Source organism: Scyliorhinus torazame, chromosome 11 (assembly GCF_047496885.1).
Source record: "Scyliorhinus torazame isolate Kashiwa2021f chromosome 11, sScyTor2.1, whole genome shotgun sequence".
Lineage (NCBI taxonomy): Eukaryota > Metazoa > Chordata > Chondrichthyes > Carcharhiniformes > Scyliorhinidae > Scyliorhinus > Scyliorhinus torazame.
The window spans coordinates 60,278,077-60,305,645 of record NC_092717.1 but is presented as its reverse complement, the minus strand read 5'-3'; the positions used below and the strand labels follow the sequence as shown (position 1 = coordinate 60,305,645).

At 51.1% G+C, this 27,569-nt stretch overlaps 1 protein-coding gene across 1 annotated transcript in view; it reads right to left on the bottom strand.

Moving 5' to 3' along the window:
* itga9 (integrin, alpha 9) overlaps positions 1–27,569 on the bottom strand; it is a 936,771-nt gene that overhangs the window by 651,099 nt on the left and 258,103 nt on the right. The gene's annotated exons all lie outside the window — the stretch shown is intronic.

Below are 27,569 nucleotides of genomic sequence, written 5' to 3'. Positions count from 1 at the left end.
CTCCTCAGGAGATTTTGTTTTCCATTTTGCAATAGTTTTCATCACTCAGTCACTCAAATTGCAATGGTTTGCGGATTTTTCATCTCTTCTCTAAAAGATATTTTGATCAGATCTTCCGGCACCACCAGCATCGTCCAGACCTGTCGGAAGTCAATGGACGTTTGGCTGGCCCACCGCATCCCCTCATTTGGAAAGCCGGTGCATACACAATGGGCTGAATGGCCTCCTTCTGTGCCATAACAATACTGCGGTACTGTGAAAACCCAGCCCCATCTGGAGTACCACATTCCATGTAGGGCACCAGGATTCAAGGAAGCCACCCTGTTTTGAAAGGAATACAATGCAGATTCACAAAAATGATAGCAGGGAATAAAAGGTTAAACCATAAAGACTGATTGCATAAACTTGGCTTGTACTTCCTTGAGTTGGGAGTGTTGAGGGATGATTGAATCGATGCCTTTAAACTGTCAAAAAGATTTGACAGTCTAGATATAAAGGGCGTCATTCTCCGACCCCCCGCCGGGTCGGAGAATGGCCGTTGGCCGCCGTGAATCCCGCCCCCGCCCCCGCCGAAGTCTCCGCTCCCGGAGATTGGGCGGGGGCGGGAATCGGGCCGCGCCGGTTGGCGGGACCCCCCGCTGGATTCTCCGGCCCGGATGGGCCGAAGTCCCGCCCAGGAATTGCCTGTCCCGCCGACGTAAATCAAACCTGGTATTTACCGGCGGGACCAGGCGGCGTGGGCGGGCTCCGGGGTCCTTGGGGGGGGGCGCGGGGCGATCTGACCCCGGGGGGTGCCCCCACGGTGGCCTGGCCCGCGATCGGGGCCCACCGATCCGCGGGCGGGCCTGTGCCGTGGGGGCACTCTTTCCCTTCCGCCTCCGCTACGGCCTCCACCATGGCGGAGGCGGAAGAGACTCTCCCCACTGCGCATGCGTGGGAAACTGACAGCGGCCGCTGACGCTCCCGCGCATGCGCTGGGAAACTGACAGCGGCCGCTGACGCTCCCGCGCATGCGCCGCATTTCCGCGCCAGCTGGCGGGGAAACAAACGCCATTTCCACCAGCTGGCGGGGCGGAAATCCCTCCGGCGTCGGCCTAGCCCCTCAATGTTGAGGCTAGGCCGCCAAAGATGCGGAGCCTTCCGCACCTTTGGGCAGGCGCGATGCCCGTCTGATTGGCGCCGGCTTTGGCGCCAGTCGGCGGACATCCCGCCGTTGGGGGAGAATTTCGCCCAAAGAAACTACTTCATCTGGTGGAGGAATCCAGATTAAGGGATATTATCTTAAAATTAAAATTAGTTCAATTAAGAGTGAAATCATTGAGTAATGTTTCCACACAAAGCTTCGCAGACATCTGCAATCCACTTCCTCAAAAAACATCCTTCAATACCACCAAATGCCCCAAAGCATTTTAAAGCCAATGAAGTGATCATTTGTCGTAGTCCACAAACCAAAGGCATCTCTCGTTAGAGAGAAATAATTCACTGTGTAACTTGAAGAACACCACTCTGTCATGATATTTAGATCAGCATATCATGGTGCAATCAAACACACACTGATGGACATCGCAGCCAATCACCAGTGAGAGCACACGCACTATAAAAACAGGGGACACTACAGTTCCCGCTCATTCCAGCAGCAGCCAGCTCAGAGCACCAAGCTCAGAGCCTGCCACTCAGACATTCACCATGTGCTGAGTGCCTCACCCAGATAGTAATAGGAAAGGGTCCACAGGTTAGCTGGTAATGCACGCACCCAAGTTAGCAGTGTGCTGTTAGTTAAGTAGTTAATAAAATTGAGTTACACCATCTCCAGCCGTGTTGGATCGTCGTTTGTACATCAGAACACCCAACACGACACACTCCACATCAAAGATGGGGCACAGCAGAGGGACAGGCTTCCATGGACTACCGCAGCCGATACAGGGTTTGAACCCAAGCCATTGGCGTTACTCTGCACTAGATTCTATGCATTTAGTCAATTGAGTTACCAACCCCCACACAATGAAGTAGTCTAATTGCTGCAATAATGTAGAAAACTTAGCAGTCAATTTATGCATAGTATGCTCTCACAAGCAGGAATAATGACTAGTTTATCTGTCCTTGGTATGCCGATTAAGGGATAAATATCGGCCTGAAGCCTGTTCTTCTTTGAACTTGTACCTTGGGATCTGTTATATAAACTAAAGAAGGCAAGCTAAATGTAACATTGCAGCTGAAAGACAGCGGACATAACCCTTTTTGGGCACGGTTGGTGGAGTTTTTCTCGGCAGACACAGCGGCGGGAGACACCACGCGATTCAACTTTGATGTTTTCTTAGGCCTCGGGAGTTTCTCCCCACCGAGGCCGCATTTGGAGGGATTAGTTGGGCGAGCTGATCTCGCCAGCAGGAATGGCTGCTCTGAGATCGGGGATCATTTTCATCGGCAACCCCGATCTGTGCCCCCCCCCCCCCCCCCCGCATTCTGGATCCCCCACCCTCACCCCCAACCTTCCCGAGGCCCCTGGCAACCCCCCTCACCCACCCTACAATTGACCCCTAGTTATGCCAACCTAGCACCTGAGCACCCTGGCACTGTCAGACTGGCACCCTGGAAGTGTCCCTGTCACCCTGGCAGTGCCACCAAGGCACCCTGGCAGTGCAAGGTGGCACTGTCACGGTGCCAGTCTGGCCGTGCCAAGGTGTCCGGGTGCCAGTGTAGTTCCAGAGTGCCAGTCTGCCCTGTCCCCAACCACCCGTGAGTCTCCAATGGACTATGAGACACCCTGAGGGGTTGCTACACCTGGTTTGTGGGGACAAGTACTAGACAACGCCTTGACAAGATCTCGCACGCGCAACCATTGAGTCCCAGGTGCTAGGTAAATCCGGCATCTGGGAATTTAAATAAGCATTCGGCTCATTTAAATATGCAGATCGTGATCTCACCCACGAGGATGAGATCCTGATCTCACCAGCCAGAGCGAGTTGGGTGGCTTGCGATTTGAAGCCCTCATGTGATTCACACATAGCGAACGGATCCCCCGACCAGGACTGAGTCTGCAGAAGCTGAATTGCGCCCAGCATCTATGATAGCGCAGAACCCTCTTCACGTCAGTGGAAATTTTTGTGCTCACAACCGACAAAGCTGGCAGTTTGCTGATCACCAAACTTTGTATGTGTCAAGATTGGGTGCAGTGGAACTGTCACCTCTAGAAATTGGCAAACATATAGTATTAGATCATTAATTTGCCCAATATTTAGATTGGAAAGTGGTAAATCTAACCCCACTATTTAAGAGGAACTACAGACCTGATAGCCTAACATCCGTCGTCGGGAAAATGTTAGAATCTATCTGACAGGACACTCAGAAAATACTAAGATTTAGAGTCAGCAAGGACAGCACGGCGGCAGTGATTAGCACTGCTGCCTCAAAGTGCCAGGGATCCGGGTTCGATTCCAACCTTGGCTGCCTGTTTGTATGGAGTTTGCACATTCTCCCACTGTCTGCATGATTTTCCTCCGGAGTTCCGGTTTCCTACCAAAATCCAAAGATGTGCAGGTTAGGTGGATTGGTCATGCTAAATTGCCCCTTTGTGTCCAAAGGTTAGATGGGGATAGGGCAGGGCTGTGGGTCTAGGTGTGATGCTCTTTCAGAGGGTCGGTGCAAACTCAATGGACCAAATGACCTCCTTCTGCAGTGATTTGTGAACAAAATAATCATGTTTAACATATATGTTGCCGTTTTTTGAGGATGTAACAGCAGAATAGTTGAGGGGAAGCCAGTGGATGTGGCCTATTTAAATTTTCAGAAAACCTTTGATAAGGTCCAACAGAAGAGATTGGCAAACAGAATTAGGGCATATGGGATTGGGGAAAATATACTGGCATGGACTGAGAACTGGTTAATGGACAGAAAACAAAGTAGGAATAAATGAGTCATTTTCAGGTTGGCTTGTTGTGACTAGTGGGACAACGCAAGGATCAGTGCTTGGGCCCCAGCTAATCACAATGTATATCAATGATTTGAATTAAAGGTAATGGGCTGGATTCTCCATTATTAGGTCTATGTCCCCACGCCGGCATCAAAATTGTGGACTTTCACGCCAGTCTGGCCACATATTCCTAGCCCTGCAGGGGGCCAACAGGGACCCGCACTCAATCTAGCCGGAAGACGCGCATGCGCACGGTGGCGGTCTCCAGCAGCCACGCCATGCTCCATGGCGGACTCGGACCGCGGAGCTGGACACTGAAAATAGACCCCCTCTGATTGGCCGGGGGCCCGACCCTGACACACAAACATTGCCCGGCCCCCCCTGCCCTCCAATTGGCCCTCCCCCGACTAGGACTGAGTCCGCAGAAGCGATGCCAGTATCCCGACCAGCAGGGCCACATTAGATCCATCCACGCCGGTCAGGGGTGGAGAATGGCGGAGTGAACCTCCAGCAATGGCCCCAGGCAGGTGCTAGGCGGCGCAGCGTTCTCTCTGAGTATGCCGCTCTTTGGGGTCCGCAGAATCGGGGAACCGGCGCTGGTCCCGGTTCCGTGTGAGGAAATGGAAATGGCCCCTGCGCGGCCGCAATTTCGGCGTCGGGGTGCGGAGGATTCAGTGCAAGGCTTTTCACCAGAAAGCCTGCTGTTTGTGAGTACTGTATTTTCTAACCGGCAGGGTCCCTGAATGAATGATTCTTCAAAGAAGACCATTACCTGCCGTAAACCAAAGACTTTAATCAGCAAGCTTGCTGTAAAGAAAGTGTGCTGAAGAACCACCATCTGAGCCAAAGACTATCGGTCTGGATTCTCCGTCGGCGGGACCCTCTGCTTTGCCGGCAGCGCACTCACGTCCATGGATTTGCCGATCGTGTCAGGAGAATCCTACTCATCATCTTTTGACTTTCATCCTTATTGCTTCTTTATGCTTTCTCCCCCCCCCCCCCCCCCCGCCCCGCCACTATGTATGTCTGTCTTGTGGGCATGGGTAGAGGGTGGGCGTGGGTAGAGGGTGGGCGTGGGTAGAGGGTGGGCGTGGGTAGAGGGTGGGCGTGGGTAGAGGGTGGGCGTGGGTAGAGGGTGGGCGTGGGTAGAGGGTGGGCGTGGGTAGAGGGTGGGCGTGGGTAGAGGGTGGACGTGGGTAGAGGGTGGGCATGGGTAGAGGGTGGGCGTGGGTAGAGGGTGGGCGTGGGTAGAGGGTGGGCATGGGTAGAGGGTGGACGTGGGTAGAGGGTGGGCATGGGTAGAGGGTGGACGTGGGTAGAGGGTGGACGTGGGTAGAGGGTGGGCGTGGGTAGAGGGTGGACGTGGGTAGAGGGTGGGCGTGGGTAGAGGGTGGACGTGGGTAGAGGGTGGACGTGGGTAGAGGGTGGGCGTGGGTAGAGGGTGGACGTGGGTAGAGGGTGGGCGTGGGTAGAGGGTGGACGTGGGTAGAGGGTGGGGCAGTTAAAGTGGAAGTCAGGGGTTAGGTGGTAGTTAACCAGTTGTACTTACTGCATTTTTCTATGATAGTTCTTGGTATAAACAAACATTAATCGTGTTTACATTTACAAACCAGGGTCGGGATTCTCCGACCCCCCCCGACCGGTCGGAGAATCGCCGGGGGCTGGCGTGAATCCCGCCCCTGCCGAGTCCCGAAGTCTCCGCCACCAGAGAATCGGCGGGGGCGGGAATCGCGCCGCGCCGATCGGCGGGCCCACCCCCGCCAATTCTACGGCCCACGATGGGCCAAAGTCCAGCTGCTGGAATGCCTGTCCAGCCGGCGTGGTTTAAACCACCTTCTGAATGGCGGGGGCGGGCTCCAGGGTCCTGGGGGGGGGGGGGGGGGGCACAGGGCGATCTGGCCCCGGAGTGTGTCCCCACGGTGGCCAGGTCCGCGATTGGGGCCCACTCTTTATCTTCCGCCTTCGCCATGGCCCGACGCCGGAGTGGTTCCGCCCACTCCATCACGCCGGGACCCCATGCCCCACCGGTAGGGGAGAATCCCGCCCCTGGTGACCGTAATTATTGGGAAGCCATGGGCAAAGGCTTTGGGGGTGGGATTCTCCATACTGCCACACCCTTTTCTGGTGCGAAGCGCCCCTGCCGGCAGTGTGATTCTCTGTCCCGGCAGCCGGCCGTTGGGGTTTCCCATTGTGGGCATCCCCACGCCATCGGGAAATCCGCGGGCGTGAGTGTGCTGCCAGCGAAACGAAGGATCCAGCCCGACGGAGAATCCAGCCCCTGGGTATTTTTTGAAGAATTATTGGTTAATTCACTTGTGTTTTGACATGAGATGAGTGGGATTGGAATTGACCCGCACTTGCCCAGGGTGTCATAACACAATCTAACATACAAAGCTTGATCAAAATGTATATTCAAAATTAGTGCAGCTTAAACTTCTGGGGCGAAATTCTCCAGAAACGGCGCGATGTCCGCCGACTGGCGCCCAAAACGGCGCAAATCAGTCGGGCATCGCGTCGCCCCAAAGGTGCGGAATGCTCCGCATCTTTGGGGGCCGAGCCCCAACCTTAAGGGGCTAGGTCGGCGCCGGACAAATTCTGCCAGCTGGCGGAAAAGGCCTTTGGTGCCCCGCCAGCTGGCGCGGAAATGACATCTCCGGGCGGCGCATGCGCGGTAGCGTTAGCGGCCGCTGACGGCATTCCCGCGCATGCGCAGTGGAGGGAGTCTCTTCCGCCTCCGCCATGGTGGAGACTGTGGCGGAGGCAGAAGGGAAAGAGTGCCCCCACGGCACAGGCCCGCCCGCGGATCGGTGGGCCAGGCCACCGTAGGGGCACCCCCCGGGGCCAGATCGCCCCGCGCCCCCCCCAGGACCCCGGAGCCCGCCCGCGCCGCCTTGTCCCGCCAGTAAGGTAGGTGGTTTAATTTACGCTGGCGGGACAGGCATTTTAGCGGAGGGACTTCGGCCCATCTGGGCCGGAGAATCGCGCGGGGGGGCCCGCCAACCGGCGCGGCGCGATTCCCGCCCCCACTGAATATCCAGTGCCGGAGACTTCGGCAACCGGCGGGGGCGGGATTCACGCCAGCCCCCGGCGATTCTCCGACCCGGCGGGGGGTCGGAGAATCTCGTCCATGATTTTCCAGCTATAGAAAGAAAATTGGAATCTGCTTCAAGTGTAGGAGTACATATATCAAATCTTAATTCAACTCTTAATATCAACTCATAAAAGTGAAGAATTCACGAGACGAAAAATGCTGGATAGTTGGGAACACATTATGACCAACTAACAAACTTACCCTTACTGATGACAGGGAGAAAGCTAATGAAGGCCAGACATAAGGCCAGGGCCAAAATAAACAGCATCATGGAACAGGAGTGTGTCTTTAATATGCTATAAATTGTGAGATTCTGAGACTTTCATATTTCATCTTGTTTTCAACAACATCACAGCAATGTTAAAATTGAACTTCCAGTGACTGACTGAAAGGTTCAAGTTTTAAGACTTCCACTCTAAAAAATAAACTAAAAGCAACATTTTTCACACGCTATTCAGTAGGAAACTTCTACTCTAAACTATAGAAATTTCAGAGGTGTGGAACCTGACCAAGAGATAAGATCCCGCCACTCTCAACTACAGTGTGGATCCTGGAATGCTATGGAAAACCGAACTTCCAAAAAAGAAATTCCAAATGCACGTCGGGGTGCTCCTAGCGCCAGTGGAAACCAGTCCTGATTCTCCGATGATGGGAGCACTTAGACTCCGGAACACAGAATCCCGGCCACCGTGTCTGAGAGATTCAGAGGAACCTTAGGAAAACCTGCATCCTCATCCTATAATGGCTTCCCCTCTCGAAGCTTATCTCCATGGCAACATGAATCACATGAGTCTTGCACACAGGTAGGAATGAAAATTAGTTATTTTCTAGACCCCCAACTCCATTCTATCTTAAAATAAAATACACAGTTTAAGGTACAAACATTTATAAAACCTGTCATTCCTAACACCAAACGGCTGCTCACCCTCCCCATACCCCCACCTTCGTGAGGCCTGGAGACTAATGGTCCACAGATTTTCTTGCTGTTGTCTACAGGTGTGAATATCATGCATCCTCTTCCCAGGAAAACAACCTGGGTCTCGCTGTCCCCATAGCAACTTAGCCACTCAGGTTTGTTGTCAAGTAGGAGCCAAAAAAGTCACATGACCCCTTTCACTACTCCACCTTGCAGGGGAAATTAGAGATAGTTTAGATTCAAAGAAGAGGCATACAAACTAGCAAGAAAAAGCAATAGACCTGAGGGTTGGGAACAGTTTAAAATTCAGCAAAGGCAGACCAAGGGATTGATTAAGATGGGGAAAATACAATTTGAAAGTAAACAAGTGGGGAACATAAAAACTGACTTAAAGTTTCTATCGGTGTGTAAAGAGAAAAGGATTAATAAAAACTAATGTCGGCCCCTTACATTCAGAAACGGGGAAATTCATAACAGGGAACAAAGAAATGGCTGAGGAACTCAATTCGCACTTTGCTTCTGTCTTCACAAAGGAAGACATGAATAATGTACCAGAAGTTCTGAGAAAGACCGGTTTTAGTGAGGAGCTGAAGGAAATTAGTATTAGTAAAGGAATGGTTTTGGGGAAATTAATGGGATTGAAGGTGGACAAATCTACAGGGCCTGATAATCTTCATCCCAGAGTATAATCAAACAAAGTCAGCATGGATTTATGAAAGGAAAATCATGCTTGACAAATCTACTAGGTAGGGCAGTGGATGTTGTCTATATGGACTTCAGTAAGGCCTTTGACAAGGTCCCTCATGGTAGACTAGTTCAAAAGGTGAAGTCACACGGGATCAGGGGTGAGCTGGCAAGGTGGATACAGAACTGGCTAGGCCATAGAAGGCAGAGAGTAGCAATGGAAGGATGCTTTTCTCATTGGAGGGCTGTGACCAGTGGTGTTCCACAGGGATCAGTGCTGGGACCTTTGCTTTTTGTAGTATATATAAATGATTTGGAGGAAAATGTAACTGGTCTGATTAGTAAGTTTGCAGACGACACAAAGGTTGATGGAATTGCGGATAGCGATGAGGACTGTCGGAGGATACAGCAGGATTTAGATTGTTTGGAGACTTGGGCGGAGAGATGGCAGATGGAGTTTAATCCGGACAAATGTGAGGTAATGCATTTTGGAAGGTCTAATGCAGGTAGGGAATATACAGTGAATGGTAGAACCCTCAAGAGTATTGAAAGTCAAAGAGATCTAGGAGTACAGGTCCACAGGTCATTGAAAGGGGCAACACAGGTGGAGAAGGTAGTCAAGAAGGCATACAGCATGCTTGCCTTCATTGGCCGGGGCATTGAGTATAAGAATTGGCAAGTCATGTTGCAGCTGTATAGAACCTTAGTTAGGCCACACTTGGAGTATAGTGTTCAATTCTGGTCGCCACACTACCAGAAGGATGTGGAGGCTTTAGAGAGGGTGCAGAAGAGATTTACCAGAATGTTGCCTGGTATGGAGGGCATTAGCTATGAGGAGCGGTTGAATAAACTTGGTTTGTTCTCACTGGAACGAAGGAGGTTGAGGGGAGACCTGATAGAGGTATACAAAATTATGAGGGGCATAGACAGAGTGGATAGTCAGAGGCTTTTCCCCAGGGTAGAGGGGTCAATTACTAGGGGGCATAGGTTTAAGGTGAGAGGGGCAAGGTTTAGAGTAGATGTACGAGGCAAGTTTTTTACGCTGAGGGTAGTGGGTGCCTGGAACTCGCTACCGGAGGAGGTGGTGGAAGCAGGGACGATAGTGACATTTAAGGGGCATCTTGACAAATACATGAATAGGATGGGAATAGAGGGATACGGACCCAGGAGGTGTAGAAGATTGTAGTTTAGTCGGGCAGCATGGTCGGCACGGGCTTGGAGGGCCGAAGGGCCTGTTCCTGTGCTGTACATTTCTTTGTTCTTTGTTCTTTGTACTAGAATTCTTTGGAGGTGTGATCAGTAGAGTTGACCAGGGACAACCGGTGGATGTGGTTTATTTAGGCTTTCAACAAGATCTCACATAGAAGATTAATATGTAAAGTTAAAGCGCATTGGATTACGGGTAGTGTCTTGAGATGGATAGAAAGTTGGTTAGCATACAGAAAGCAAAATATTGGAATAAATGGGTATTTTTCTGATTGCCAGGCAGTGACTAGTTGGGTACTTCAGGGATCTGTGCTAGGGCCCCAACTGTTCACATTATATGTTAATGTGGAAACTAAATGTATTATCTCCAAATTTGAAGATGATACAAAGTTTGGTAGGAGGGTGAGCGCTGAGGAGGATACAGAGATGCTTCAGAGGGATTTGGACAGGCTGAGCAAGTGGGCACATGCATGGCAGATACAGTATAATGTTGATAAATGTGAAGTTATCCGCTTCGGTAGCAAAAATAGGAAGACAGATTATTATCTGAATGGATGTAAATTGAGAGAGGTGGATACTCAGTGAGACCTTGGTGTCCTTGTGCTTCAGTCGCTACAAGTACAGCAGGCAGTAAAGGAGACAAATGGTATGTTGTCCTTCATAGCGAGAGGATTTGAGTATAGCAATAGAGATGCTTTACTGCAATTGTATAGGGCATTGGTGATGCCACATCTGGAGTATTGTGTGCAGTTTTGGAGTCCTTATCTGAGGAAGGAAGTTCTTGCAATGGAGGAAGTGCAGCAAAGGTTTCCCAGGCTGTTTCCTGGGATGACAGGACTGTCACATGAGGAGAGACTAAGTCGGTTAGGATTATATTCATTGGAGTTTAGAAGAGTGAGAGGGGTCTCGTGGAAACTTACAAAATTCTAGGATTAGACAGAGTAGATTCAGAAAGAATGTTCTCAATGGTGGGAAGTCCAGAAGTAGGAATCATAGTTTGAGGATAAGGGGTAAACCTTTTAGGATTGAGGTGAGGATACATTTCTTCACTCAAAGAGTGGTGAATCTGTGGAATTCTCTACCACAGAAAGTAGTTGAGGGCAAAACATGTGTAATTTCAAGAAGGAATTAGATGTAGCTCTTTGTGCTAAAGGGATCAAGGGATATGGGGGGAAGGCGGGATCAGGGTATTGAACTTGATGATCAGCCATGATCATAATGAATGGCGGAGCAGGCTCGAAGGGCCTGTTTCTATTTCTATTTTCTATATTTCTGGATTTCTATTTTATCTTAAACAGATAATCCCAAAACATAAACTTAGAAAAAGTATTTATTTCGAACAGCATAAAAATACATTTTAACCAGCTGAATAGTATATGGCACACAGGTCATTTGAAAAGATTGGAACTTGCATTTTAAAATGGCAGTACAGCTTTAAATACTGGTATATTTATAAAATCAGCAAAGTTAAAAAGCGAAGAAATAAAATGAAGTGAGAAATATAAGCTCGCAGCTAGTGTGAATTTCTCAGGTATAAGGTGGGTCCCTACTCTCAGGCCATTTGTGCTAGGTTATAGAGCATTCACTGTAGTATGCTTCACATTATCACTCACTTTCACTTGCAAACTTCTCCAGACTGTCCTCCCCAGACTCCCCTCTCAGTTAGTGTAAATTCTCCCAATCCTCACCAACAGGGCCCCATCCTCAACTTCAAATAGACTAAATTACACAACTTCTGAAAGAAAGCATCCTCAGAGACAGCAGGAATAGGATAAAGACTATTTGAGCCGGATTTAACAGTGATTCTGTTTGTAATGGTTCATTCACATGAAATGAATTAGCACAATTACAAAAGTATCCATTGATGTGTTAAGTAAGTTGGTTCAACGTTGACTGCAACTGGATGCAGTGAAACTAGAAACAGGCTTCTGACACAGGAGATGGTCCAACACTGTGTTATTGAACTTCCTGATTGCTGTACGGAGTCTGCTGTGAGTTGACACTCTATTAATCTAACTGATAACCTCCTACTGGCTTGACCAGACTAACTCTCTACCTCATGGTGATAGTGCTCACTGGCTTGTGCACTCTTACTATCTCAGTAGCTGTGTCCTATAGAGAGAGGGAGAGTCTTAATGCCCTGTGTGTTTTATAGTGGTGGTGTCCTGTCTGGTGATTGGTTGTTATGTGTTGTGTGTGTTCATTGGTTATCCTGTGTGTCAATCACTGCCTGTCTGCGCCTCATTATATACGAGTGGATATTATGACATCTCCCCTTTTTGAAGGAAATTTTGGAACGTGGCGATATATATACATGCATGATTATATACAAGTGGTGAGTGAATGAACATATGTACATGGGAAGGTGTCTATCGTGCAGATACAGAGCAAACTGAACAAAACTTACAAGATTTAAGTCTATAGATTCAGTCTTTGTGGCGGGCGACAAATTCTTGTCGATCGCCTCAGAGGTGGAGGGGGGATGCCGGCACTTGGACAGGCGGGATTGCTGCCATGTCGGTGGCCTCATGGAGAGGCGGGATTGCTGCCAGATCGGTGGCCTCGTGGTGCGAGATGTCCGGAGGAGGCACGATGACTTGCGGAGAAGTGCGGCCAGGCGGTGGGCAGGGAACTTTTCGTAGCGCCCTCCTGTTGTGCCGTAGAATGGAGCCATCAGCCATTTGGACAACGAAGGACCTGGGGGCAGCCTGCCTGACGACAATAGCTGGGGCTGACCAACCTCCCTCAGGCAACTAGACGCGAACAACATCGGCTGGAGCCAGCGCAGGTAGATCCTTGGCATGAGCGTCATACGTGATCTTCTGCTGGTCCCTGGATCGCTGCACTTTCTGCAGCACCGTGAGGCGGTCAAGGTCTGGAACATGGACGGCTGGAACATTCGTCCTCAGGTTGCGGTTCATGAGCAGCTGCGCCGGAGACAAACCAGTCGACAGAGGGGTTGCCCTGTATGCCAACATGCCAGGTTGAAGTCCGAGGCTGAGACTTGCAGCCTTGCACAGCAACCGCTTGACAATATGGACCCCTTTTTCGGGCCGTGGTGTTGGATGCCATGTTGGGAATGAATTTTCCGAGAAAAGTTACCATGCCGAGGAAGCCCTGGACCGCCTTTTTGTCTTCATGGCATTGATTGCCAGCACCTTGTCGGCGTCAGGTTGCACATCTTGCTGTGAAATGTGGTCACCTAAAAACTTGATCGCGGACCGCCCAAACGAGTATTTGGCCCTGTTGAGCTGGAGGCCATTTTCATGAATCCTCTGGAAAACCTGTTTGAGGCGAGCAATGTGACCCTCGGGCGTCGTGGACCAGATGATCACGTCGTCCACATAGACTCGCACCCCCTCGATGCCCTCCATCATTTGCTCCATTATGCGATGAAATACTTCGGAAGCTGATATGATACCCGTAGCAATACCTGTCGAACGGAGTGTTAAAAGTGCACAGCTTCCGACTGGACTCGTCCAGCTGTATCTGCCAGAAACCGCGGGAGGCGTCCAGCTTGGTAAAGAATTTGGCGTGAGCCATCTCACAGATCAATTCTTCACACGTCCGGATCGGGTAATGCTCTCGCATGATGTTGCAATTCAGGTCTTTGGGATCAATGCAAATGCGGAATTCGCCAGAGGGTTTCTTGACGCAGACCATGGAGCTGACCCAGTCTGTGGGTTCCGTGACCTTTGAGATGATGCCCTGGTCTTGGAGCTCTCGTAGCTGCGTTTTCAGACGATCCTTGAGAGGAACCGGCACCCGGCGTGGTGCATGGATAACTGGGTTGGCATTCGGCTTGAGCAATATCTTGTAGCGATATGGGAGCATGCCCATTCCATCAAACACACTGTGGCATTGTGTGAGAATGTCGTCTATCTCAGTCTGGAGATTCGCATTGGGCGAGGTCATCGCCGGTATCGAGAACATGGCATGAACTCGCTGTACCAGATTTAGGAGTTTGCATGCGCGAGCACCGAGCAGGGATGCCTTGTCTGGCCGGACGATCTCGAATCTCAACATTGCCTTGATTGCCTTGTGAGAGACACCTAGCTGACACGACCCACGGGCAGCTATGGCATTACCATTGTAGTCAAGGAGCTGGCAGGCTGGTAGAAGAATGCTAGGATGGTGTTGGATGCTGTTGAGGTCCGACTATGATATGAGATTCGCAGACACGCCAGTGTCTAATTTAAATCGGATGCGAGACTGGTTGACCGTGATGACGGCACACCACTCGTTGTCAGGATCCACACTGAGGATTGAAAGGCGGTTGGCAGGCACGGTAGAGACAAACTCGCGTGTGGTGATGATGCCCACCCGATATTCAGACTCGAGGCAGTCAGCATCGGGGTCCGTTGGGCTGTTTGGATCAGAATCCTGCATGCCTTGTTGTACGCAGCGGACACGTCTGCGCTGCAGCTGGGATCGCTGGCTGTTGTTCGGTGGTGCGGACCTGCAGAAGGCTGCGTAGTGGCCAGGCTTTCCACACTGCAGACATCGCCTGCCTTTGGCTGGACATTGCCACTTTAAATGGGCGGAGCCATAATTCGGACACGTCATGACGCTGACGTCAGCACGTTCTGTGTGTCATTGCACAAGCACAGTGCGGTCGGCCGATGTTCGCGCATGCGCCTCAGGGTCTTCGGCCTCATCGTCCACCCGGTCGTGGCGCGAATGTGTGGGGACCCGAGAAAAGCGCGCAAAACGGCCACTCTCCTCGATGCCCAGGCCTTGCATTTTCGCTATGGCCTGCACCCTTTCTGCCTCGCGGGAGGCCAGTTTTGCAGTTTCTGCCGCCCTGATGCGGGAGTAGCGATTTCTGGCATGCTCATGGACAACGCACTTTTCGATGGCGACGGAGAGGGTCAACTGTTTGATTTTGAGGAGCTGCTCCCGCAGGGAGTCGGACTGGACCCCGAAAACGATCTGATCCCGGATCATGGAATCAGTCGTCGAGTCGTAATTACATGACTGCGCTAGGATGCGGAGATGGGTCAAGAAGGACTGAAAAGGTTCATCCTTACCCTGAAACCTCTGTTGGAAGATGTACCGTTCAAAGCTCTCATTCACCTCAATGTCGCAGTGGCTGTCAAATTTCAACAGAACTGTCTTGAACTTTGTCTTGTCTTCGCCATCGGCAAATGTAAGTGAGTTATAGATGTGGATGGCGTGATCCCCCGCAGTCGACAGGAACAGCGCGATCTTTCTGGCATCCGATGCTGCCTCGAGGTCGGAGGCCTCGATGTACAGTAGGAACTTTTGTTTAAAGACTTTCCAGTTGGCGCCGGGGTTGCCGGAGATCCGGAATTGCGAAGGAGGCTGGATCTTCTCCATGCCGCTGGATGGCTGCTTGCTGGTCGTTGCAGATGCACTTGAGGTAGGTTCGTTAGGATTAATAGCACTCTGGTACCATGATGTGTTAAGTAAGTTGGTTCAACGTTGACTGCAACTGGGTGCAGTGAAACTAGAAACAGGCTTCTGACACAGGAGATGGTCCAACACTGTGTTATTGAACTTCCTGATTGCTGTACGGAGTCTGCTGTGAGTTGACACTCTATTAATGTAACTGATAACCTCCTACTGGCTTGACCAGACTAACTCTCTACCTCATGGTGATAGTGCTCACTGGCTTGTGATCTCTTACTATCTCAGTAGCTGTGTCCTGTAGAGAGAGGGAGAGTCTTAATGCCCTGTGTGCTTTATAGTGGTGGTGTCCTGTCTGGTGATTGGTTGTTATGTGTTGTGTGTGTTCATTGGTTATCCTGTGTGTCAATCACTGCCTGTCTGCATCTCATTATTTACATGAGTGGATATTATGACATCCATCTTATGCTATAACCATCATAGAGTGTGAGCTGTACATTCCTGTTTAACATTAATGTCCATGTGTCTTTTTACCCTGGTCATGGTTTCATAATTTTTTTTAAAATCATCTAGTAATAATTTATTTCAATAAATGAATAAACTAACTTCAGAATTGTCCTTTGCTAAAGTCTCACATTTTATCACTTTTCCATGTGAAACATTAAAACTTACATTTAGTTAGTGGGCGCGATTTAGCGACCCCGTTACACCCAACCCAGATCCAGGCGCAACGGGTGACTTGCATGCGAGCTCCAAATCGGGCTCTACACCAGGTGCAAAACCTCAAGCGAGTCGCCTGACTCGCTCTGCTTGGCGCGATCTGGACCTGCACCTGGACCTCGCTCCCGCAGGGCGTGCAGCAGATCGTGCCTGGTGCCGCAGGCCTGAACATCGCATTTTGTTTGGCTCACAGGACAAATTCCTTTACGGGGATCTCCACTATTCTCCGGGAGTATCGCCAGGCGTATTACTCGGGAAGAATCATGGCCAATATTTAGCAACTAGCCGTAAAAGGACACATCAAAATTGATTTGAAGCGGTACCTTATCTATCCATCTATGATAGTGTTCTTAAAGGAGGAGAGGGAAGTGCAGAGTTGGCACGGTTTAGGAGGTGAAGCCATCGCTCAGGCAACTGAAGCCATGGCCACCAGTAGTGGGGTGAAATAAATGGGGTGCGCAAGAGCCTGAATTGGAGGAATGGAGAGTTCTTGGAGGTTACAGAAATTGGGAGTGACAAGGTCATGGAAAGGACACAAGGACAAGAAGCTCAAGTGTTACTGCACCATTGTAAGTCGCAAGCACAAAGTTGATGGATGAATGTTACCCAGATATTAATATAACTGTGGCTGTAGATGTTAAACAAGATGCAAATGTTTTTTTAAAAGGTATTTTATTCCAAACACATGTAACATCAACAAAAAACACAGTTCATCATCTCGTGAACAGCCTCCACCGCACCTCAGGCCCCCCTCCAACCCGCTCAATTCAAACTTAATCGTCTCCAACCGGAGAAAGTCGTACAAATCCTCCAGCCACGCCACCAATCCCGGCGGCACATCTGACCTCCAATTTAACAGGATCCTTCACCAGATAATCAGAAAGGCGAAGGTCACAACCCTTCCCCTCCAGAAGCTCCGGCACTTCCAGAGGTCACCAAAGGTCGTCACCATAGGATCTGACCTGACCTCTGACCCCACTATTTTGGATAGCATCCCAAACAGCGCCTCACAATAGCCCTCCAGCTTCTCACAGTCCCAGAACAGGTTTAGCACAGGGCTAAATCGCTGGCTTTTAAAGCAGACCAATGCAGGCCAGCAGCGCGAGTTCAATTCCCGTACCAGCTTCCCGAACAGGCGCCGGAATGTGGCGACTAGGGGTTTTTCACAGTAATTTCATTTGAAGCCTACTTGTGACAATAAGCGATTTTCAACATGTGAGCCAGATTCACAAGTCCCCGACCACACTTCCCACACTGATCAGCCAACCCCTGGAAGAACCTGCTCATCCTTGCCCGAGTCATGTTGCACCACCTTGAATTGGATCAAGCTCATCCTCGGGCAGGAGGTTGAGTTCACCCGCTGCATCACTTGACACTACAGCGCCCAACCTATTTCCCTCCCCAACTCCTCCTCCCATTTACTCTTGATCCTCACTACCTGCTCCCTCAACCACCCGTGGGTATCTCCAATCCTGGCCTCCCCCAAGTCGTCAGGAAGCAGCAGTTACCCCTACAGCGTGTACTCCAGTAACTTGGGGAACTTTCGCCATGGGCAAAGTCCCGCACCTGCATATATTATGGGGAGGTGGTGGCGTAGTGATATTGACACTGGACTGTAATTCAGAGACCCAGGGTAATGCTCTGAGGCCCTGGGTTCGAATCTCACCAGATGGTGGAATTTGAATTAAATAGAAATCTGGAATTCAAAGTCTAACGATGACCATGAAACCATTGGCGATTGTCATAAAAACCCATCTGGTTCACTAATGTCCTTTAGGGAAGGAAATCTGTTGTCCTTACCTGGTCTGGCTTATATGTGACTCCAGACCCACAGCAATGGGGTTGACTCTTAAATGCCCTCAGGAGTGGGAAATAAATGCTTGCCCAGCAAGCGATGCCCACATCCCATGAATGAATAAAGAATAACCTAAACTCATTGCGCATCGACAGCTTGAACCTCTCCCGTAACTCGTCCAATCCCACAAGCTTCCCCTCCAAGAATATGTTCCTTACTCACTCCAGCCCCGCCTACCTCCACTTCCCATCTCCCCCGGCTTAAATCCGTGGCTCCCACACAATGGCGTCAGCACCGACATACTTTCCAACTTAAAATGCCTCCTCAACTGGTTCCATACCCTGATCATCCATTGCAACACCAGGCTCCCCGTATACTTCCCTGGAGCCAACCGCAACAGGGCCGCCACCAGGGCCCTCAGACTGGAACCCCTACACGATTCATCTTCCAACCTGACCCACTCCACCCCCTCCCCCTCTCCCCACCATCACCTTAACATAAGAACATAAGAACTAGGAGCAGGAGTAGGCCACCTGGCCCCTCGAGCCTGCTCCGCCATTCAATGAGATCATGGCTGATCGTCTGTGGACTCAGCTCCACTTTCCGGCCTGAACACCATAACCCTTAATCCCTTTATTCTTCAAAAAACTATCTATCTTTATCTTAAAAACATTTAATGAAGGAGCCTCTACTGCTTGACTGGACAAGGAATTCCATAGATTCACAACCCTTTGGGTGAAGAAGTTCCTCCTAAACTCAGTCCTAAATCTACTTCCCCTTATTTTGAGGCAATGCCCCCTAGTTCTGCTTTCACCCGCCAGTGGAAACAACCTGCCCGCATCTATCCTATCGATTCCCTTCATAATTTTATATGTTTCTATAAGATCCCCCCTCATCCTTCTAAATTCCAACGAGTACAGTCCCAGTCTACTCAACCTCTCCTCGTAATCCAACTCCTTCAGCTCTGGGATTAACCTAGTGAATCTCCTCTGCACACCCTCCAGTGCCAGTACGTCCTTTCTCAAGTAAGGAGACCAAAACTGAACACAATACTCCAGGTGTGGCCTCACTAACACCTTATACAATTGCAAATGTTTTAACCAAATAAGGTAGCAGGACTAAGAAGTGAGAAGAAAATATGTTTCATGATCATTCCACCTTTGCACCGATTTTCATGTTTAAAAATGATACCATGGTCCTGGCAGTTCAAGATAAGTGCACAATTAAAGTAGTTTCAATAGTATTAACTATAGAGATGGCTTAGCTAAGGTTCAGGCACTTAAAGTTGATCATCCTGTTGGGCCGGATCCACTTGTTCCAAAGTATATGAGAGAATGAAGGACGTTGTACGTGAGACAGTGGTTCATATATTTAATAAGTGGACCTGTTCCAATGGATTAAGAAAGGCGCCTGTGACACTATTATTTAAGAGGATAAAGAAATCAGATCCTGCGACTAATAAACCTGACTGTTTGATGTTGATTGTAGGGATGTTATTCATAATCACTTCAAGAGATGCATAGTTTTTTTAAGGATTCCCAACTTGGTTCAGGAAATCCATTGCATTTTGAGATTTACCAAAAAGACGAATGACTAAGTGCCATGTCGAACATGAGAACCATAGAAAAGTGCTCAAGCCATTCAGCCCATTGTGTCTGAGCCGACCAAAAAAGAGAAAAATGAAACTAGCTGTTTGTTTTAATCCCACTTTCCAGTCCCTGGTCCATAACCTGCAGGTTACAGTACTTCAGATGCAAGCTCCTTTTAGATGAGTTCAGCGTTTTAGCCTCAGCCACCAGCTTAGACAGTGAATTACAGATGCCCACCACCCTCTGGGTGAAAAAACCTTTCCTCATGTCCCTTCTGATCCTCTGCCAATCACCTTAAATCTATAGCCCCTGGTAATTGACCCCTCAGCTAGGGGGAAACAAGCCTTTCCTGTCTACACGGTCTAGGCCCCTCATAACTGTGTACATCTCAACTACATCACCCCTCAGCCCCCTCTGTTCAAAGCAAAACATCCGTGGATATTCCAATCTCTCCTCATAGCTGCAATTTCCGACTTCCGGTAGCGGCTATGCCCAGGTAGGTCGCACGGTCGGCAGCTCCCGCCGATAACGGACTTTTGGGCCCTTTTAAGGAGCTCCAGCGGATTTTGGACGACGATTCCCGGTGTGGGAATGAAACAGTGAGGGTCCCTCAGCATTGTATGGAGTGGACCAGGTAGGGCAGCACGGTAGAACAATGAATAGCATTGTAGCTTCACAGCGCCAGGGTCCCAGGTTCGATTCCCTGCTGAGTCACTGTCTGTACAGAGTCTGCACGTTCTCACCGTGTCTGCGTGGGTTTCCTCCGGGTGCTCCGGTTTCCTCCCACTGTCCAAGGATGTGCAGATTAGGTGGTTTGGACATCCTAAGTTGCCCTTAGTGTCCAAAAAGGTTAGGAGGGGTCATTGGGTTACGGGGATAGAGTGAAAGTGAGGGCTTAAGTGGGTCGGTGCAGACTCGATGGGCCGAATGGCCTCCTTCTGCACTGTATGTTCTACGTTCTACGTTCTGGAGCGGTCAAAAAAGTGGCTTCAGAGAAGAGAGGAGAACGGGCGCAAAAAAACAAGATGGCGGCGGGCGGGGATCAGGCAGCATGGGCCCAGTGGTCCCGGGAGCAGCAGGAGTTTTTAAGAAGCTGCTTTGCTGACTTGAAGGTGGAGATGTTGGCCCCTATGAAGGCGTCGATTGAAAGGCTGGTGGAGACCCAGAAGATGCAGGGGACGGCGATCAAGGAGGTGCAGCAGAAGGCCTCTGATAATGAGGTCGAGATTCTGGGCCTAGCAGTCAGAGTGGAGGCGCACGAGGCGCTGCACAAAAAATGGCAGGGGAAGCTGGAGGACCTGGAGAATAGGTCGAGGAGGCAGAACCTGCGGATTCTGGGTCTCCTTGAAGGCGTGGAGGGGTCGGATGCTGGGGCATATGTGACCGCGATGCTTAGTGCGCTGATGGGCGCAGGGGCCTTCCCGAGGCCCGTGGAGCTGGATGGGACACACAGAGTCCTGGCAAGAGGTCGAGGGCGAATGAGCCGCCGAGGGCTATGGTGGTAAGGTTCCATCGCTTCACCGACAGGGAGTGTGTCCTGCGATGGGCGAAGAAGGAGCGGAGTAGCAGGTGGGAGAACACCGAGATCCGGATTTACAAGGACTGGAGTGCAGAGCTGGCCAAAAAGCGTGCAGGATTCAATCGGGCCAAGGCGGTCCTCCACGGGAAGGGGGTGAAGTTCGGGCTGCTACAGCCGGCGAGGCTGTGGGTCACATACCAGGACCGACACCATTATTTTGATACGCCGGATGAGGCGTGGACTTTCATCAAGAATGAGAAGTTGGACTCGAGTTAATGGATTACAGTATGTTATGGGGGTTGTTGGTGAGGGGGATGGGGCGGTGTTTGGGTGGGGTTTTCCCCGTGTTTTCTTGTGTCTTTGTGGCCCCGTGGCCCGGGGCCCTCGGGGATTTGGGTGAGGTCGCAGTTGAGAGGAGCTGTGTCACAGGGGGTGGGGTCGGCCCAGGCTGGGAGCGCAGTTTTTCCCGTGAAATGGTGGGGGCGGTATCTGAAGCGGGGGGACAGTACTGTGTTCGATGTCCGCATTGGTTCATACGGGGTGCAGGGGGAGGACTTTCTCTACCCCACTACTTAGGTGGGGGGGGGGCTGGAGATTTGGATGGGGAATCCACAAGGGGATTGAAGGTAGAGGCGGGAGCGGCTGGGGTCAGCATGAGTCAGCTGACATACGGGAGTGCAATGGGGGGGGGACAGGGGAGTTCAGCAGTTGCTTGGCCAGGGGAGGGGGGACGTTGCGGGGGGGGGGGGGGGGGGACGGGACTGGGTTGCTGCTGTGCTGACTGAGGGGGAATTGATGATAAGAGGGAGAGTCGGGGCGGGGAGCTTCCGTCTGGGGGGGTGGAGGGTGCGGGAGGCGCGGGCACATGGCTGGCCTAAAAAATATTTCTAGTTAGAAAGGGGTGGGTGGGTAGCCCCCCCGATCCGGCTGATCACGTGGAACGTGAGAGGCCTGAATGGGCCGGTCAAGAGGGCCCGGGTGTCTTCGCACTTAAAGAGGCTAAAGGCAGACGTAGCCATGCTGCAGGAAACACACCTGAAGATTGCGGATCAAACCAGTCTGAGGAAGGGATGGGTGGGGCAGGTTTTTCATTCAGGGCTGGATGCGAAGAACAGGGGGGTCGCAATCTTGGTGAGTAAGCGGGTGGCATTTGAGGCGCTGGGTATTGTGGCAGATAAGGGGGGGTCGTCATGTTATGGTGAGTGGCAGGCTGCAGGGGGTCCGGGTGGTGCTAGTGAATGTGTATGCTCCGAACTAGGACGATGCAGGGTTCATGAATCGGATGTTGAGCCGGATTCCGGATCTGGAGTCATGTAGTTTGGTAATGGGAGCGGGACTTTAATACAGTCCTGGACCCAACATTGGATCGGTCTAGGTCGAGGTCCAGTAAGAGGCCGGCAGCGGCCAAGGTCCTGAGGGGGTTCATGGGCCAGATGGGGGAAGTGGATCCGTGGAGATTTGCCAGGCCAAGGGCGAAGGAGTTTTCCTTCTTCTCCCATGTACACAAGGCTTACTCGCGGATAGATTTTTTCGTGGTAAGCAGTGGAGGGGGCGGAGTACTCGGCCATTGCGATCTCGGACCATGCCCCACACTGGGTGGAGCTGGGGATGGGGGAGGAGAGAGGCCGACGCCCGCTGTGGCGAATGGACGTGGGACTACTGGCGGGAAAGGAGGTTTGTGGGCGGGTCCAGAGGTGCATCTAAAGATATGTGCAGGCCAATGATAATGGGGAGGTTTCGGTGAGTGTGGTCTGGGAGGCGCTGAAGGCAGTGGTCAGGGGGGAGCTACTCTCAATCAGGGCCCACAGGGAGAAGAGGGAAGGATGGAGAGGGAGTGGTTAGTGGGGGAGATTCTGAGGGTGGATAGGAAGTATGCGGAATCCCCTGAGGATTTACTAGGATGTTGCCGGGACTTGATGGTTTGAGTTATAAGGAGAGGCTGGATAGACTGGGACTTTTTTCCCTGGAGCGTAGGAGGCTTAGGGGTGATCTTATAGAGGTCTATAAAATAATGTGGGGCATAGATAAGGTAGATAGTCAACACCTTGCCAAAGGTGGGGGAGTCTAAAACTAGAGGGCATAGGTTTAAGGTGAGAGGGGGGAGATTCAGAAGGGCCCAGAGGGGCAATTTCTTCACTCAGAGGGTAGTGAGTGTCTGGAATGGGCTGCCAGAGGTAGTAGTAGAGGCGGGTACAATTGTGTCTTTTAAAAAGCATTTAGATAGTTACATGGGTAAGATGGGTATAGAGGGTTATGGGCCAAGTGCGGGCAACTGGGACTAGCTTAATGGTAAAAACTGGGCGGCATGGACTGGTTGGGCCGAAGGGCCTGTTTCCATGCTGTAAACTTCTATGATTCTATGATTCTATGATTCTAGGAGGGGTTGTTGAAGGAGCGCCGGAGCCTTCAAACGGAGTTTGACTTGCTAACCACGGGGAAGGCTGAGGCCCAGTTGAGGAAGATACAGGGAGCAGTGTATGAGTATGGGGAGAAGGCAAGTCGGATGCACATCAGCTGCGGAAGAGGGAGGTGGCGAGGGAGATTGGGGGAATTAGAGATGGGGGGGGGGGGGAACATGGTGCTGAGCTCAGCTAAGATAAACAAGGTCTTTAAGGACTTTTATGGTAAATTATACGAGTCGGAACCCCCGGAGGGAGGGGAGGGGATGAGGCAGTTCCTGGACCAGCTGTGGTTTCTAAAGGTGGAGGAAGGGCAGGTAGAAGGAAGGGCAGGTAGAAGGATTGGGGGCCCCGATTGAGATGGAGGAACTAATTAAGGGGTTGGGGATTATCCGGCGAGCAAGGCCCCGGGGCCGGATGGGTTTCCCGTAGAATTCTATAGGAAATTCTCGGAGCTGTTGGGCCCGTTGCTGTTGAGAATTTTTAACGAGGCTAAGGAAAAGGGAATCCTTCCCCCGATGATGTCGCAGGCTCTGATCTCGCTTATCTTCAAGCGTGATAAGGACCCGCTGCAATGCGGCTCCTATAGGCCGATTTCGCTCCTTAATGTGGATGCCAAGCTGTTGGCCAAGATCTTGGCCACTAGGATTGAGGACTGGGTCCCGGGAGTGATTCATGAGGATCAGACGGGGTTTGTGAAGGGCAGGCAGCTGAATACGAATGTGCGGAGGCTTCTGAATGTGATCATGATGCCCTCGGAGGGTGGGGACGCAGAAGTGGTAGCGGCAATGGACGCAGAGAAAGCCTTTGACCGGGTGGAGTGGGAGTACCTGTGGGAGGTGTTAGGCAGATTTGGGTTTGGGGAGGAATTCGGAGGGTGGGTCAAATTGTTGTATCAGACCCCGGTAGCGAGTGTTTCGATGAATTGGCAGCGGTCGGGGTACTTTAGACTATATCGTGGGACCCTTGTCCCCCTTGCTGTTTGCCCTGGCGATTGAGCGGATCCGGTGGAGGGGATGGGGGAGGTCATGCGGATACTTGGGGATTTTGGAGACTTCTCGGGATACAAGCTAAATGTGGGAAAAAGCGAGCTTTTTGTGGGGCATGCGAGGGGCCTGTAAGAGAGGTTGGGGGAGCTACCGCTCAAGATGGTGGAGAGGAGCTTTCGGTTCTTGGGCATCCAGGTGGCCAAAAGCTGGGGGGTCTTGCACAAGCTCAATTTAGCATGGCTGGTGGATCAAATGGAGGAGGACATTAGGAGGTGGGGCATGCTGCCACTCTCCCTGGCGGGCAGGGTGCAGTCCGTAAAGATGACGGTCCTCCCTAGGTTCTTGTTCGTCTTCCAGTGCCTGCCCATTCTCATCCCAAGCAGGTAAATAGGAGTATTACGGGATTTGTGTCGGCAAATAAGACCCGCAGGTTTAGAGACTGTTTTTGGAGCGCTGTCGTGGGGGGATTGGGGGGCGGGGGGCGGGGGGGGGGGGGGGGGGGACTTTGCCGCTGCCAAACTTGTGCAGCAATTACTGGGCAGCGAATGTGTCTATGGTTTGGAAGTGGGTAATTGAGGGAGAGGGTGCGGTGTCGAAACGGTCAGAGGCGGCGTCCTGTACAGATACTAGCCTGGGGGCACTGGTGACGGCACCGTTGCCGCTTCCGCCAAAACGATATACCTCGAGTCCGGTGGTGGCGGCGACACTGGGGATTTGGGGGCAGTGGAGACGGCATAAGGGGGAGGTAGGGGCCTCAGTCTGGACCCCGATATGGAACAACCACAGGTTTGTTCCAGGTAGGATAGACGGCGGGTTCCTAAGCTGGCACAGGGCGGGAATCAAAAGGATGGGGGACTTTTTTATCGATGGGACTTTTGCCAGTCTGAGGGCGCTAGAGGAGAAATTTGGGCTGCCCCCGGGGAACACTTTTAGGTACATGCAGGTTCGGGCATTTGTGAAAAAGCAGATGGGGGAATTCCCGCTGCTACCTGCCCGGAGGATAAAGGATAGGGTGGTCTCGGGCGTGTGGATAGGGGATGGCAAAAAATCGGACATATACCAGGAGCTGCAGGATGCCTCGGAGGCCTCGATGGAGCAGCTGAAGGGCAAGTGGGAGGAGGAGCTGTGTGAGGAGCTGGATGAGGGCCTGTGGGCTGACGCCCTGGGCAGGGTCAATTCCTCCTCATTCTGCACCAGGCTTAGCCTGATTCAGTTTAAGGTGGTGCACCGGGCGCATATGACAGTGGCGAGAATTAGTAAGTTCTTTGGGGTGGAGGACAGGTGTGTGAGATGTTTTATTTGTTAGGGGCAAATGCCCCACCTTGTTTTGTTTTGTTTGTTAAATTGTTAATTTGTTAGAGGGTTAAGTTGTTTTTGTTGGCATATTGTTTTGTTTTCTTTGCATTATATTTTCTTTTGTGGTGGTTTGTAAAAATTATTGAAAAATTTTGAATAAAAACATTTTTTTTAAAAGCTGCAATTTTCAAGACCTGGCAACATTCCTGTAAATCTCATGCACTCTCTCCAAAGCTTTGTCCTTCCTGTATTGTGGTGACCAGAATTGTACACATAATACCATCTGTGGCCTAACCAGCATTTGGAAAACATGAGATCAAACGAGATTGTGGGGCAGATAACATACTCCCATCCCATCTGCAACAACTTTTTCTCCTCCAACAACCTTTCGCCAAGTTTGCATCCCTGCAATAATTTTTCTGCCCTGACATGGAACGGAAAAGGTCTAAAGTGACAAATACTATCCTATGTGAGTATGATCATGGTAACTTGTCCTTCCTCATCCTTTGGTGCATTTTGAGTGCTATAGTAAGAGTTTGGTGACCGAGGGAGTTAGGTGAGGAGGGAGTAAGGTGCTCCTTTCATTTTGTTTCCGACATTTCCGCAAAGAGTGCGAAGAGAGCCAGGAGTTTACAGAAAGTGTAGCTGACTGGGAGCAGAGTCGGAGGGCGGAGATCTAGTTAGTCCACAGGGCAGCTATATTCTGTCAGGTCAGAAGGGATGGAGGATAGGCCAGTTGCATGCTCCTCCTGTAGGATGTGGGTGGTGAGGGATACCACCGGTGTCCCCGCTGACTATACCTGCGGGAAGTGCACCCAACTTCAGCTCCTCAAAGACCGTGTTAGGGAACTGGAGCTGAAGCTGGATGAACTTCGGATCATCCGGGAGGCAGAGGGGGTGATTGAGAAGAGTTACAAGGAGGTAACCACACCCAAGGTACAGGACAAGAATAGCTGGGTTACAGTCAGGGGGAAAAAAACAAACAGGCAGACAGTGCAGGGATCCCTCGTGGCCGTTCCCCTTCAAAACAAGTATACCGTTTTGGATGCTGTTGGGGGGGATGACCTACCGGGGGAAGGCCCTAGCGGCCAGGTCTCTGGCACTGAGTCTGGCTCTGGGGCTCAGAAGGGAAGGGGGGAGAATAGAGAAGCAATAGTTGTAGGAGATTCAATGGTTAGGGGAATAGATAGGAGATTCTGTGGTCGCGAGCGAGACTCCCGGAAGGTATGTTGCCTCCCGGGTGCCAGGGCCAGGGATGTCTCGGATCGTGTCTTCAGGATCCTTAAGGGGGAGGGGGAGCAGCCAGAAGTCGTGGTGCACATTGGTACCAACGACATAGGTAGGAAAAGGGGTGTGGAGGTAATAAACAAGTTTAGGGAGTTAGGCTGGAAGTTAAAAGCCAGGACAGACAGAGTTGTCATCTCTGGTTTGTTGCCGGTGCCACGTGATAGCGAGGCTAGGAATAGGGAGAGAGTGCAGTTGAACACGTGGCTGCAGGAATGGTGTAGGAGGGAAGGCTTCAGGTATTTGGATAATTGTAGCGCATTCTGGGGAAGGTGGGACCTGTACAAGCAGGACGGGTTGCATCTGAACCAGAGGGGCACCAATATCCTGGGAGGGAGGTTTTCTAGTACTCTTCGGGAGGGTTTAAACTAATTTGGCAGTGGAATGGGAACCGGATTTGTAGTCCAGCAACTAAGGGAGCCAATATTCAGGACGCCAAAGCATGTAGTGAGGCAGTGGGGAAGGGAACACTGACAAAGGAGAGTACTTGCAGGCACGGAGATGGGTTGAAGTGTGTATACTTCAACGCAAGAAGCATCAGGAATAAGGTGGGTGAACTTAAGGCATGGATCGGTACTTGGGACTACGATGTGGTGGCCATCACGGAAACTTGGATAGAAGAGGGGCAGAAATGGTTGTTGGAGGTCCCTGGTTATAGATGTTTCAATAAGATTAGGAAGGGTGGTAAAAGAGGTGGGGGGGGGGGTGGCATTATTAATTAGAGATAGTTTAACAGCTGCAGAAAGGCAGTTCGAGGAGTATCACCCTATTGAGGTAGTATGGGTTGAAGTCAGAAATAGG